The sequence below is a fragment of the Mya arenaria genome, chromosome 6, assembly GCF_026914265.1.
Source record: "Mya arenaria isolate MELC-2E11 chromosome 6, ASM2691426v1".
Classification (NCBI taxonomy): Eukaryota; Metazoa; Mollusca; class Bivalvia; order Myida; family Myidae; genus Mya; species Mya arenaria.
In genome coordinates, this window is record NC_069127.1 from 47,157,457 (window position 1) to 47,170,099 (window position 12,643).

A 12,643-nucleotide genomic window follows, 5' to 3' on the forward strand; every position below is an offset into this window, starting at 1 on the left:
ATGCTGAGGCTGGTGGCCTTTACTGGGATGATGCTTAACCCAATACGATCCTTACCATTACCAGAGTCTACACTGGAAAAAGGCCCTCTAGCCTGAACAAGCTAAGTGGCCTATACTGGAACAACACCAGTCCTAAATCTAGCCAGGATTGGACTGTAACAAGGCTCCCTATGCCTAATGGAGCACAAGTCTAAGTGACCTTAACTTGAACAACACCAATCCTTAATCTAACCAGGTTTACACTGGAACATGGTTTCTTAGGCCTAACCAGCTATGTAGCCTACACTGGAACAACACCAGTCCTAAACATAACTAAGTCTGCACTGGAACATGGTTTCTTAGGCTTTACCAGATATGTGGCCTACACTGGAACAACACCAGTCCTAAACATAACCAGGTCTGCAGTGGAACATGGTTTCTTAGGCATAACCAGCTATGTGGCCTACACTCAAACAACACCAGTTATAAATCTAACCAGGTCTACACTGGAACATTACATGGTTTCTTAGGCCCAACCAGCTGTGTGGTCTACACTGGAACAACACCAGTCCTTAATTTTTCATAAGGTCTACACTGGAACATGGCCCCTAGGCATAACAAGCTATGTGGCCTACTCTGGAACAACACCCATTCAAACCATAACAAGGTCTTAACTGGAACCACATCCCCTAGCCATAACCAGCTGAGTTATCTACACTGGCACATTGCCCATCCCAACTCTAACAAGGTCAACACTGAAACAACACCTTTCCCAACCCTTATCAGCTCTACACTGGAACCAGGTTCCTTAGCCCTAACAAGCTTAGTGGGCCACAGTGGAATAACACCCACCCCAATCTTAACCAGGGCCACTTGAACAACGCCCATCCAAACCCTTAAGTGGTCTACACTTGAACAACCCCCACCAAAACCCTAACCAGGTAAGTTGCTTACACTTGAACGACCCCCCCCCCCCAACAAAAAAACAAACAAAAAAAAACCCTAACCAGGTAAGTTACTTACATTTGAACAACCCCCACCCAATCTCTAACCAGGTCTTCAATGGAACAATCCCTAAATACAACGGTTAGTTAGTGAACTACACTGGAACAAGCCCCCAACATCATGTATACTTAGTGGCCTACACTGGAATAATCCCCCAATACTACAGTTAGTTAGTGGCCTACACTCGAACAATCCCCCAATACTATGGTTAGTTAGTGGCCTACACTGGAACAATCCCCCAATACTATGGTTAGTTAGTGGCCTACACTGGAATAATCCCCCAATACTACAGTTAGTTAGTGGCCTACACTCGAACAATCCCCCAATACTACGGTTAGTTAGAGGCCTACACTGGAATAATCCCCCAATACTTCAGTTAGTAAGTGGCCTACACTGGAATAATCCCCCAATACTATGGTTAGTTAGTGGCCTACACTGGAATAATCCCCTAATACTATGGGTAGTTAGTGGCCTACACTGGAACAAGCCCCCAATACTATGGGTAGTTAGTGGCCTACACTGGAACAAGCCCCTAATACTACGGTTAGTAAGTGGCCTACACTCGAACAATCCCCCAATACTACGGTTAGTTAGTGGCCTACACTGGAACAATCCCCTAACACTATGGATAGTTAGTGAACTTCACTGGAACAATACTCAACACTGTGGTTAGTTTATGGCCTACACTGGAACAATCCTCCAATACTATGGTTAGTTAGTGGCCTACACTGGAACAAGCCCCTAACACTATGGATAGTTAGTGAACTTCACTGGAACAATACTCAACACTGTGGTTAGTTTGTGGCCTACGCTGGAACAATCCCCTAATACTATGGGTAGTTAGTGGCCTACACTGGAACAAGCCCCTAATACTATGGGTAGTTAGTGGCCTACACTGGAACAAGCCCCTAATACTACAGATAGTAAGTGGCCTACACTCGAACAATCCCCCAATACTACGGTTAGTTAGTGGCCTACACTGGAACGAGCCCCTTATACTATGGTTAGTTAGTGGCCTACACTGGAACAAGCCCCTAACACTACGGATAGTTAGTGGCCTACTTTAGAAGAATCCCCTAACACTATGGATAGTTAGTGAACTTCACTGGAACAATACTCAACACTGTGGTTAGTTTAAGGCCTACACTGGAACAATCCCCCAATACTAGGGTTAGTTAGTGGCCTACACTGGAACAATCCCCCAATACTATGGTTAGATAGTGGCCTACACTGAAACAATCCCTCAATACTATGGTTAGTTAGTGAACTTCACTGGAACAATCCCCCAATACTATGGTTAGTTAGTGGCCTACACTGGAACAATCCCCCAATACTATGGTTAGTTAGTGGCCTACACTGGAACAATCCCCCAATACTACGGTTAGTTAGTGGCCTACACTGGAACAATCCCCCAATACTATGGTTAGTTAGTGGCCTACACTGGAACAATCCCCCAATACTATGGTTAGTTAGTGGCCTAGACTGGAACAATCCCCCAATACTACGGTTAGTTAGTGGCCTACACTGGAACAATCCACCAATACTACGGTTAGTTAGTGGCCTACACTGGAACAATCCACCAATACTATGGTTAGTTAGTGGCCTACACTGGAACAATCCCCCAATACTACGGTTAGTTAGTGGCCTACACTGGAACAATCCCCCAATACTATGGTTAGTTAGTGGCCTACACTGGAACAAGCCCCTAATACTACAGATAGTAAGTGGCCTACACTCGAACAATCCCCCAATACTACGGTTAGTTAGTGGCCTACACTGGAACGAGCCCCTTATACTATGGTTAGTTAGTGGCCTACACTGGAACAAGCCCCTAACACTACGGATAGTTAGTGGCCTACTTTAGAAGAATCCCCTAACACTATGGATAGTTAGTGAACTTCACTGGAACAATACTCAACACTGTGGTTAGTTTAAGGCCTACACTGGAACAATCCCCCAATACTAGGGTTAGTTAGTGGCCTACACTGGAACAATCCCCCAATACTATGGTTAGATAGTGGCCTACACTGAAACAATCCCTCAATACTATGGTTAGTTAGTGAACTTCACTGGAACAATCCCCCAATACTATGGTTAGTTAGTGGCCTACACTGGAACAATCCCCCAATACTATGGTTAGTTAGTGGCCTACACTGGAACAATCCCCCAATACTATGGTTAGTTAGTGGCCTACACTGGAACAATCCCCCAATACTATGGTTAGTTAGTGGCCTACACTGGAACAATCCCCCAATACTATGGTTAGTTAGTGGCCTAGACTGGAACAATCCCCCAATACTACGGTTAGTTAGTGGCCTACACTGGAACAATCCCCCAATACTATGGTTAGTTAGTGGCCTACACTGGAACAATCCCCCAATACTACGGTTAGTTAGTGGCCTACACTGGAACAATCCCCTAATACTACAGTTAGTTAGTGAACTTCACTGGAACAATCCCCCAATACTACGGTAAGTTAGTGGCCTACACTGGAACAATCCCCCAATACTACGGTTAGTTAGTGAACTTAACTGGAACAATCCCCCAATACTATGGTTAGTTAGTGGCCTTCACTGGAACAATCCCCCAATACTATGGTTAGTTAGTGGCGTACACTGGAACAATCCCCCAATACTACGGTTAGATAGTGGCCTACACTGAAACAATCCACCAATACTATGGTAAGTTAGTGGCCTACACTGGAACAATTCCCCTAATACTAAGATTAGTTAGTGGCTTACACTGGAACAATCCCCAAATACTACTGTTAGTTAGTGGCCTACACTGGAACAATCCCCCAATACTATGGTTAGATAGTGGCCTACACTGGAACAATCCCCCAATACTACGGTTAGTTAGTGGCCTACACTGGAACAATCCCCCAATACTACGGTTAGTTAGTGAACTTCACTGGAACAATCCCCCAATACTACGGTTAGTTAGTGGCCTACACTGGAACAATCCCCTAATACTACGGTTAGTTAGTGGCCCACACTGGAACAATTCCCCAATACTATGGTTAGTTAGTGGCCTACACTGGAACAATCCCCCAATACTACGGTTAGTAAGTGAACTTTACTGGAACAATCCCCCAATACTATGGTTAGTTAGTGGCCGACACTGGAACAATCCCCCAATACCATGGTTAGTTAGTGGCCCACACTGGAACAATTCCCCATTACTATGGTTAGTTAGTGGCCTACACTGGAACAATCCCCCAATACTATGGTTAGTTAGTGGCCTACACTGGAACAATCCCCCAATACTACGGTTAGTGAGTGACCAACACTAGAACAATCCCCCAATACTATGGTTAGTTAGTGGCCTACACTCGAACAATCCCCCAATACTACGGTTAGTTAGTGATCTTCACTGGAACAATCCCCCAATACTATGGTTAGTTAGTGGCCTACACTGGAACAATCCCCCAATACTACAGTTAGATAGTGGCCTACACTGGAACAATCCCCCAATACTACGGTTGGTTTGTGAACTTCACTGGAACAATCCCCCAATACTACGGTTAGTTAGTGGCCTACACTGAAACAATCCCCCAATACTACAGTTAGATAGTGGCCTACACTGGAACAATCCCCCAATACTACGGTTAGTTAGTGAACTTCACTGGAACAATCCCCCAATACTACGGTTAGTTAGTGGCCTACACTGGAACAATCCCCCAATACTACAGTTAGATAGTGGCCTACACTGGAACAATCCCCCAATACTATGGTTAGTTAGTGGCCTACACTGGAACAATCCCCCAATACTACAGTTAGATAGTGGCCTACACTGGAACAATCCCCCAATACTACGGTTGGTTTGTGAACTTCACTGGAACAATCCCCCTATACTACGGTTAGTTAGTGGCCTACACTGAAACAATCCCCCAATACTACAGTTAGATAGTGGCCTACACTGGAACAATCCCCCAATACTACGGTTAGTTAGTGAACTTCACTGGAACAATCCCCCAATACTACGGTTAGTTAGTGGCCTACACTGGAACAATCCCCCAATACTACAGTTAGATAGTGGCCTACACTGGAACAATCCCCCAATACTATGGTTAGTTAGTGGCCTACACTGGAACAATCCCCCAATACTATGGTTAGTTAGTGGCCTACACTGGAACAATCCCCCAATACTACGGTTAGTTACTGAACTTCACTGGAACAATCCCCCAATACTACGGTTAGTTACTGAACTTCACTGGAACAATCCCCCAATACTATGGTTAGTTAGTGGCCTACACTGGAACAATCCCCCAATACTACGGTTAGTTAGTGAACTTCACTGGAACAATCCCCCAATACTATGGTTAGTTAGTGGCCTACACTGGAACAATCCCCCAATACTATGGTTAGTTAGTGGCTGACACTGGAACAATTCCCCAATACTACGGTTAGATAGTGGCCTACACTGGAACAATCCCCCAATACTACGGTTAGTTAGTGGCCTACACTGGAACAATCCCCCAATACTACGGTTAGTTAGTGAACTTCACTGGAACAATCCCCCAATACTATGGTTAGTTAGTGGCCTACACTGGAACAATCCCCCAATACTATGGTTAGTTAGTGGCCTACACTGGAACAATCCCCCAATACTAAGGTTAGTTAGTGAACTTCACTGGAACAATCCCCCAATACTATGGTTAGATAGTGGCCTACACTGAAACAATCCCCCAATACTATGGTTAGTTAGTGAACTTCACTGGAACAATCCCCCAATACTATGGTTAGTAAGTGGCCTACACTCGAACAATCCCCCAATACTACAGTTAGTTAGTGGCCTACACTGGAAGAATCCCCTAACACTATGGATAGTTAGTGAACTTCACTGGAACAATACTCAACACTGTGGTTAGTTTATGGCCTACACTGGAACAATCCTCCAATACTACGGTTAGTTAGTGGCCTACACTGGAACAAGCCCCTAACACTATGGATAGTTAGTGAACTTCACTGGAACAATACTCAACACTGTGGTTAGTTTGTGGCCTACACTGGAACAATCCCCTAATACTATGGATAGTTAGTGGCCTACACTGGAACAAGCCCCTAATACTACAGATAGTAAGTGGCCTACACTCGAACAATCCCCCAATACTACGGTTAGTTAATGGCCGACACTGGAACAATCCCCCAATACTATGGTTAGTTAGTGGCCTACACTGGAACAATCCCCTAACACTACGGATAGTTAGTGAACTTCACTGGAACAATACTCAACACTGTGGTTAGTTTACGGCCTACACTGGAACAATCCCCTAATACTATAGGTAGTTAGTGGCCTACACTGGAACAAGCCCTTAATACTATGGTTAGTAAGTGGCCTACACTCAAACAATCCCCCAATACTACGGTTAGTTAGTGGCCTACTTTAGAAGAATCCCCTAACACTATGGATAGTTAGTGAACTTCACTGGAACAATACTCAACACTGTGGTTAGTTTAAGGCCTACACTGGAACAATCCCCCAATACTATGGTTAGTTAGTGGCCTACACTGGAACAATCCCCCAATACTACGGTTAGTTAGTGGCCTACACTGAAACAATCCCCCAATACTATGGTTAGTTAGTGAACTTCACTGGAACAATCCCCCAATACTATGGTTAGTTAGTGGCCTACACTGGAACAATCCCCCAATACTATGGTTAGTTAGTGGCCTACACTGGAACAATCCCCCAATACTATGGTTAGTTAGTGGCCTACACTGGAACAATCCCCCAATACTATGGTTAGTTAGTGGCCTACACTGGAACAATCCCCCAATACTACGGTTAGTTAGTGGCCTACACTGGAACAATCCCCCAATACTACGGTTAGTTAGTGGCCTACACTGGAACAATCCCCCAATACTACGGTTAGTTAGTGGCCTACACTGGAACAATCCCCCAATACTACGGTTAGTTAGTGGCCTACACTGGAACAATCCCCTAATACTACGGTAAGTTAGTGGCCTACACTGGAACAATCCCCCAATACTATGGTTAGTTAGTGGCCTACACTGGAACAATCCCCCAATACTACGGTTAGTTAGTGGCCTACACTGGAACAATCCCCTAATACTACGGTAAGTTAGTGGCCTACACTGGAACAATTCCCCAATACTACGGTTAGTTAGTGAACTTCACTGGAACAATTCCCCAATACTACGGTTAGTTAGTGGCCTACACTGGAACAATCCCCCAATACTATGGTTAGTTAGTGGCCTACACTGGAACAATCCCCCAATACTACGGTTAGTTAGTGAACTTTACTGGAACAATCCCCCAATACTATGGTTAGTTAGTGGCCTACACTGGAACAATCCCCCAATACTATGGTTAGTTAGTGGCCCACACTGGAACAATCCACCAATACTATGGTTAGTTAGTGGCCTACACTGGAACAATCCCCCTAATACTAAGGTTAGTTAGTGGCCTACACTGGAACAATCCCCCAATACTATGGTTAGTTAGTGGCCTACACTGGAACAATCCCCCAATACTATGGTTAGTTAGTGGCCTACACTGGAACAATCCCCCAATACTATGGTTAGTTAGTGGCCTACACTGGAACAATCCCCCAATACTACAGTTAGATAGTGGCCTACACTGGAACAATCCCCCAATACTATGGTTAGTTAGTGGCCTACACTGGAACAATCCCCCAATACTATGGTTAGTTAGTGGCCTACACTGGAACAATCCCCCAATACTACGGTTAGTTACTGAACTTCACTGGAACAATCCCCCAATACTACGGTTAGTTACTGAACTTCACTGGAACAATCCCCCAATACTATGGTTAGTTAGTGGCCTACACTGGAACAATCCCCCAATACTACGGTTAGTTAGTGAACTTCACTGGAACAATCCCCCAATACTATGGTTAGTTAGTGGCCTACACTGGAACAATCCCCCAATACTATGGTTAGTTAGTGGCTGACACTGGAACAATTCCCCAATACTACGGTTAGTTAGTGAACTTCACTGGAACAATCCCCCAATACTATGGTTAGTTAGTGGCCTACACTGGAACAATCCCCCAATACTACAGTTAGATAGTGGCCTACACTGGAACAATCCCCCAATACTATGGTTAGTTAGTGGCCTACACTGGAACAATCCCCCAATACTATGGTTAGTTAGTGGCCTACACTGGAACAATCCCCCAATACTACGGTTAGTTAGTGAACTTCACTGGAACAATCCCCCAATACTATGGTTAGTTAGTGGCCTACACTGGAACAATCCCCCAATACTATGGTTAGTTAGTGGCTGACACTGGAACAATTCCCCAATACTACGGTTAGATAGTGGCCTACACTGGAACAATCCCCCAATACTATGGTTAGTTTGTGGCCTGCACTGGAACAATCCCCCTAATACTAAGGTTAGTTAGTGGCTTACACTGGAACAATCCCCCAATACTATGGTTAGTTAGTGGCCTACACTGGAACAATCCCCCAATACTATGGTTAGTTAGTGGCCTACACTGGAACAATCCCCCAATACTATGGTTAGTTAGTGGCCTACACTGGAACAATCCCCCAATACTATGGTTAGTTAGTGGCCTACACTGGAACAATCCCCCAATACTATGGTTAGTTAGTGGCCTACACTGGAACAATCCCCCAATACTATGGTTAGTTAGTGGCCTACACTGGAACAATCCCCCAATACTACGGTTAGTTAGTGGCCTACACTGGAACAATCCCCCAATACTACGGTTAGTTAGTGGCCTACACTGGAACAATCCCCCAATACTATGGTTAGTTAGTGGCCTACACTGGAACAATCCCCCAATACTACGGTTAGTTAGTGGCCTACACTGGAACAATCCCCTAATACTACGGTTAGTTAGTGGCCTACACTGGAACAATCCCCCAATACTATGGTTAGTTAGTGGCCTACACTGGAACAATCCCCCAATACTACGGTTAGTTAGTGGCCTACACTGGAACAATCCCCTAATACTACGGTAAGTTAGTGGCCTACACTGGAACAATTCCCCAATACTACGGTTAGTTAGTGAACTTCACTGGAACAATCCCCCAATACTACGGTTAGTTAGTGGCCTGCACTGGAACAATCCCCCAATACTATGGTTAGTTAGTGGCCTACACTGGAACAATCCCCCAATACTACGGTTAGTTAGTGAACTTTACTGGAACAATCCCCCAATACTATGGTTAGTTAGTGGCCTACACTGGAACAATCCCCCAATACCATGGTTAGTTAGTGGCCCACACTGGAACAATCCACCAATACTATGGTTAGTTAGTGGCCTACACTGGAACAATCCCCCTAATACTAAGGTTAGTTAGTGGCCTACACTGGAACAATCCCCCAATACTACGGTTAGATAGTGGCCTACACTGGAACAATCCCCCAATACTATGGTTAGTTAGTGGCCTACACTGGAACAATCCCCCAATATTATGGTTAGTTAGTGGCCTACACTGGAACAATCCCCCAATACTACAGTTAGATAGTGGCCTACACTGGAACAATCCCCCAATACTATGGTTAGTTAGTGGCCTACACTGGAACAATCCCCCAATACTATGGTTAGTTAGTGGCCTACACTGGAACAATCCCCCAACACTACGGTTAGTTACTGAACTTCACTGGAACAATCCCCCAATACTACGGTTAGTTACTGAACTTCACTGGAACAATCCCCTAATACTATGGTTAGTTAGTGGCCTACACTGGAACAATCCCCCAATACTACGGTTAGTTAGTGAACTTCACTGGAACAATCCCCCAATACTACGGTTAGTTAGTGGCCTACACTGGAACAATCCCCCAATACTATGGTTAGTTAGTGGCTGACACTGGAACAATTCCCCAATACTACGGTTAGTTAGTGAACTTCACTGGAACAATCCCCCAATACTATGGTTAGTTAGTGGCCTACACTGGAACAATCCCCCAATACTACAGTTAGATAGTGGCCTACACTGGAACAATCCCCCAATACTATGGTTAGTTAGTGGCCTACACTGGAACAATCCCCCAATACTATGGTTAGTTAGTGGCCTACACTGGAACAATCCCCCAATACTACGGTTAGTTAGTGAACTTCACTGGAACAATCCCCCAATACTATGGTTAGTTAGTGGCCTACACTGGAACAATCCCCCAATACTATGGTTAGTTAGTGGCTGACACTGGAACAATTCCCCAATACTATGGTTAGTTAGTGGCCTACACTGGAACAATCCCCCAATACTATGGTTAGATAGTGGCCTACACTGGAACAATCCCCCAATACTACGGTTAGTTAGTGGCCTACACTGAAACAATCCCCCAATACTATGGTTAGTTAGTGAACTTCACTGGAACAATCCCCCAATACTATGGTTAGTTAGTGGCCTACACTGGAACAATCCCCCAATACTATGGTTAGTTAGTGGCCTACACTGGAACAATCCCCCAATACTATGGTTAGTTAGTGGCCTACACTGGAACAATCCCCCAATACTATGGTTAGTTAGTGGCCTACACTGGAACAATCCCCCAATACTATGGTTAGTTAGTGGCCTAGACTGGAACAATCCCCCAATACTACGGTTAGTTAGTGGCCTACACTGGAACAATCCCCCAATACTATGGTTAGTTAGTGGCTGACACTGGAACAATTCCCCAATACTACGGTTAGATAGTGGCCTACACTGGAACAATCCCCCAATACTATGGTTAGTTTGTGGCCTGCACTGGAACAATCCCCCTAATACTAAGGTTAGTTAGTGGCTTACACTGGAACAATCCCCCAATACTATGGTTAGTTAGTGGCCTACACTGGAACAATCCCCCAATACTATGGTTAGTTAGTGGCCTACACTGGAACAATCCCCCAATACTATGGTTAGTTAGTGGCCTACACTGGAACAATCCCCCAATACTACAGTTAGATAGTGGCCTACACTGAAACAATCCCCCGATACTATGGTTAGTTAGTGAACTTCACTGGAACAATCCCCCAATACTATGGTAAGTTAGTGGCCTACACTGGAACAATCCCCCAATACTACAGTTAGATAGTGGCCTACACTGGAACAATTCCCCAATACTATGGTTAGTTAGTGAACTTCATTGGAACAATCCCCCAATACTATGGTTAGTTAGTGGCCTACACTGGAACAATCCCCCAATACTACAGTTAGATAGTGGCCTACACTGGAACAATCCCCCAATACTACGGTTGGTTAGTGAACTTCACTGGAACAATCCCCCAATACTACGGTTAGTTAGTGGCCTACACTGGAACAATCCCCCAATACTACAGTTTGATAGTGGCCTACACTGGAACAATCCCCCAATACTATGGTTAGTTAGTGCCCTACACTGGAACAATCCCCCAATACTATGGTTAGTTAGTGGCCTACACTGGAACAATCCCCCAATACTACGGTTAGTTAGTGGCCTACACTGGAACAATTCCCTAATACTATGGTTAGTTAGTGGCCTACACTGGAACAATTCCCCAATAGTACGGTTAGTTAGTGGCCTACACTGGAACAATCCCCCAATACTATGGTTAGTTAGTGGCCTGCACTGGAACAATCCCCCAATACTATGGTTAGTTAGTTGCCTGCACTGGAACAATCCCCCAATACTATGGTTAGTTAGTGGCCTGCACTGGAACAATCCCCCAATACTATGGTTAGTTAGTGGCCTACACTGGAACAATCCCCCAATACTATGGTTAGTTAGTGGCCTACACTGGAACAATCCCCCAATACTACAGTTAGATAGTGGCCTACACTGGAACAATTCCCCAATACTATGGTTAGTTAGTGAACTTCATTGGAACAATCCCCCAATACTACGGTTAGTTAGTGGCCTACACTGGAACAATCCCCCAATACTACAGTTAGATAGTGGCCTACACTGGAACAATCCCCCAATACTACGGTTGGTTAGTGAACTTCACTGGAACAATCCCCCAATACTACGGTTAGTTAGTGGCCTACACTGGAACAATCCCCCAATACTACAGTTTGATAGTGGCCTACACTGGAACAATCCCCCAATACTATGGTTAGTTAGTGCCCTACACTGGAACAATCCCCCAATACTATGGTTAGTTAGTGGCCTACACTGGAACAATCCCCCAATACTACGGTTAGTTAGTGGCCTACACTGGAACAATTCCCTAATACTATGGTTAGTTAGTGGCCTACACTGGAACAATTCCCCAATAGTACGGTTAGTTAGTGGCCTACACTGGAACAATCCCCCAATACTATGGTTAGTTAGTGGCCTACACTGGAACAATCCCCCAATACTATGGTTAGTTAGTGGCCTGCACTGGAACAATCCCCCAATACTACGGTTAGTTAGTGGCCTGCACTGGAACAATCCCCCAATACTACGGTTAGTTAGTGGCCTACACTGGAACAATCCCCCAAGAACAATCCCCCAATACTATGGTTAGTTAGTGCCCTACACTGGAACAATCCCCCAATACTATGGTTAGTTAGTGCCCTACACTGGAACAATCCCCCAATACTATGGTTAGTTAGTGCCCTACACTGGAACAATCCCCCAATACTATGGTTAGTTAGTGCCCTACACTGGAACAATCCCCCAATACTATGGTTAGTTAGTGCCCTACACTGGAACAATCCCCCAATACTACGGTTAGTTAGTGAACTTC

At 44.8% G+C, this 12,643-nt stretch overlaps 1 protein-coding gene across 1 annotated transcript in view; it reads left to right on the forward strand.

Annotated features, from left to right (window-relative positions):
• The window catches only part of LOC128238556 (homogentisate 1,2-dioxygenase-like), a 73,139-nt gene that overhangs the window by 19,796 nt on the left and 40,700 nt on the right, over window positions 1-12,643 (forward strand). The gene's annotated exons all lie outside the window — the stretch shown is intronic.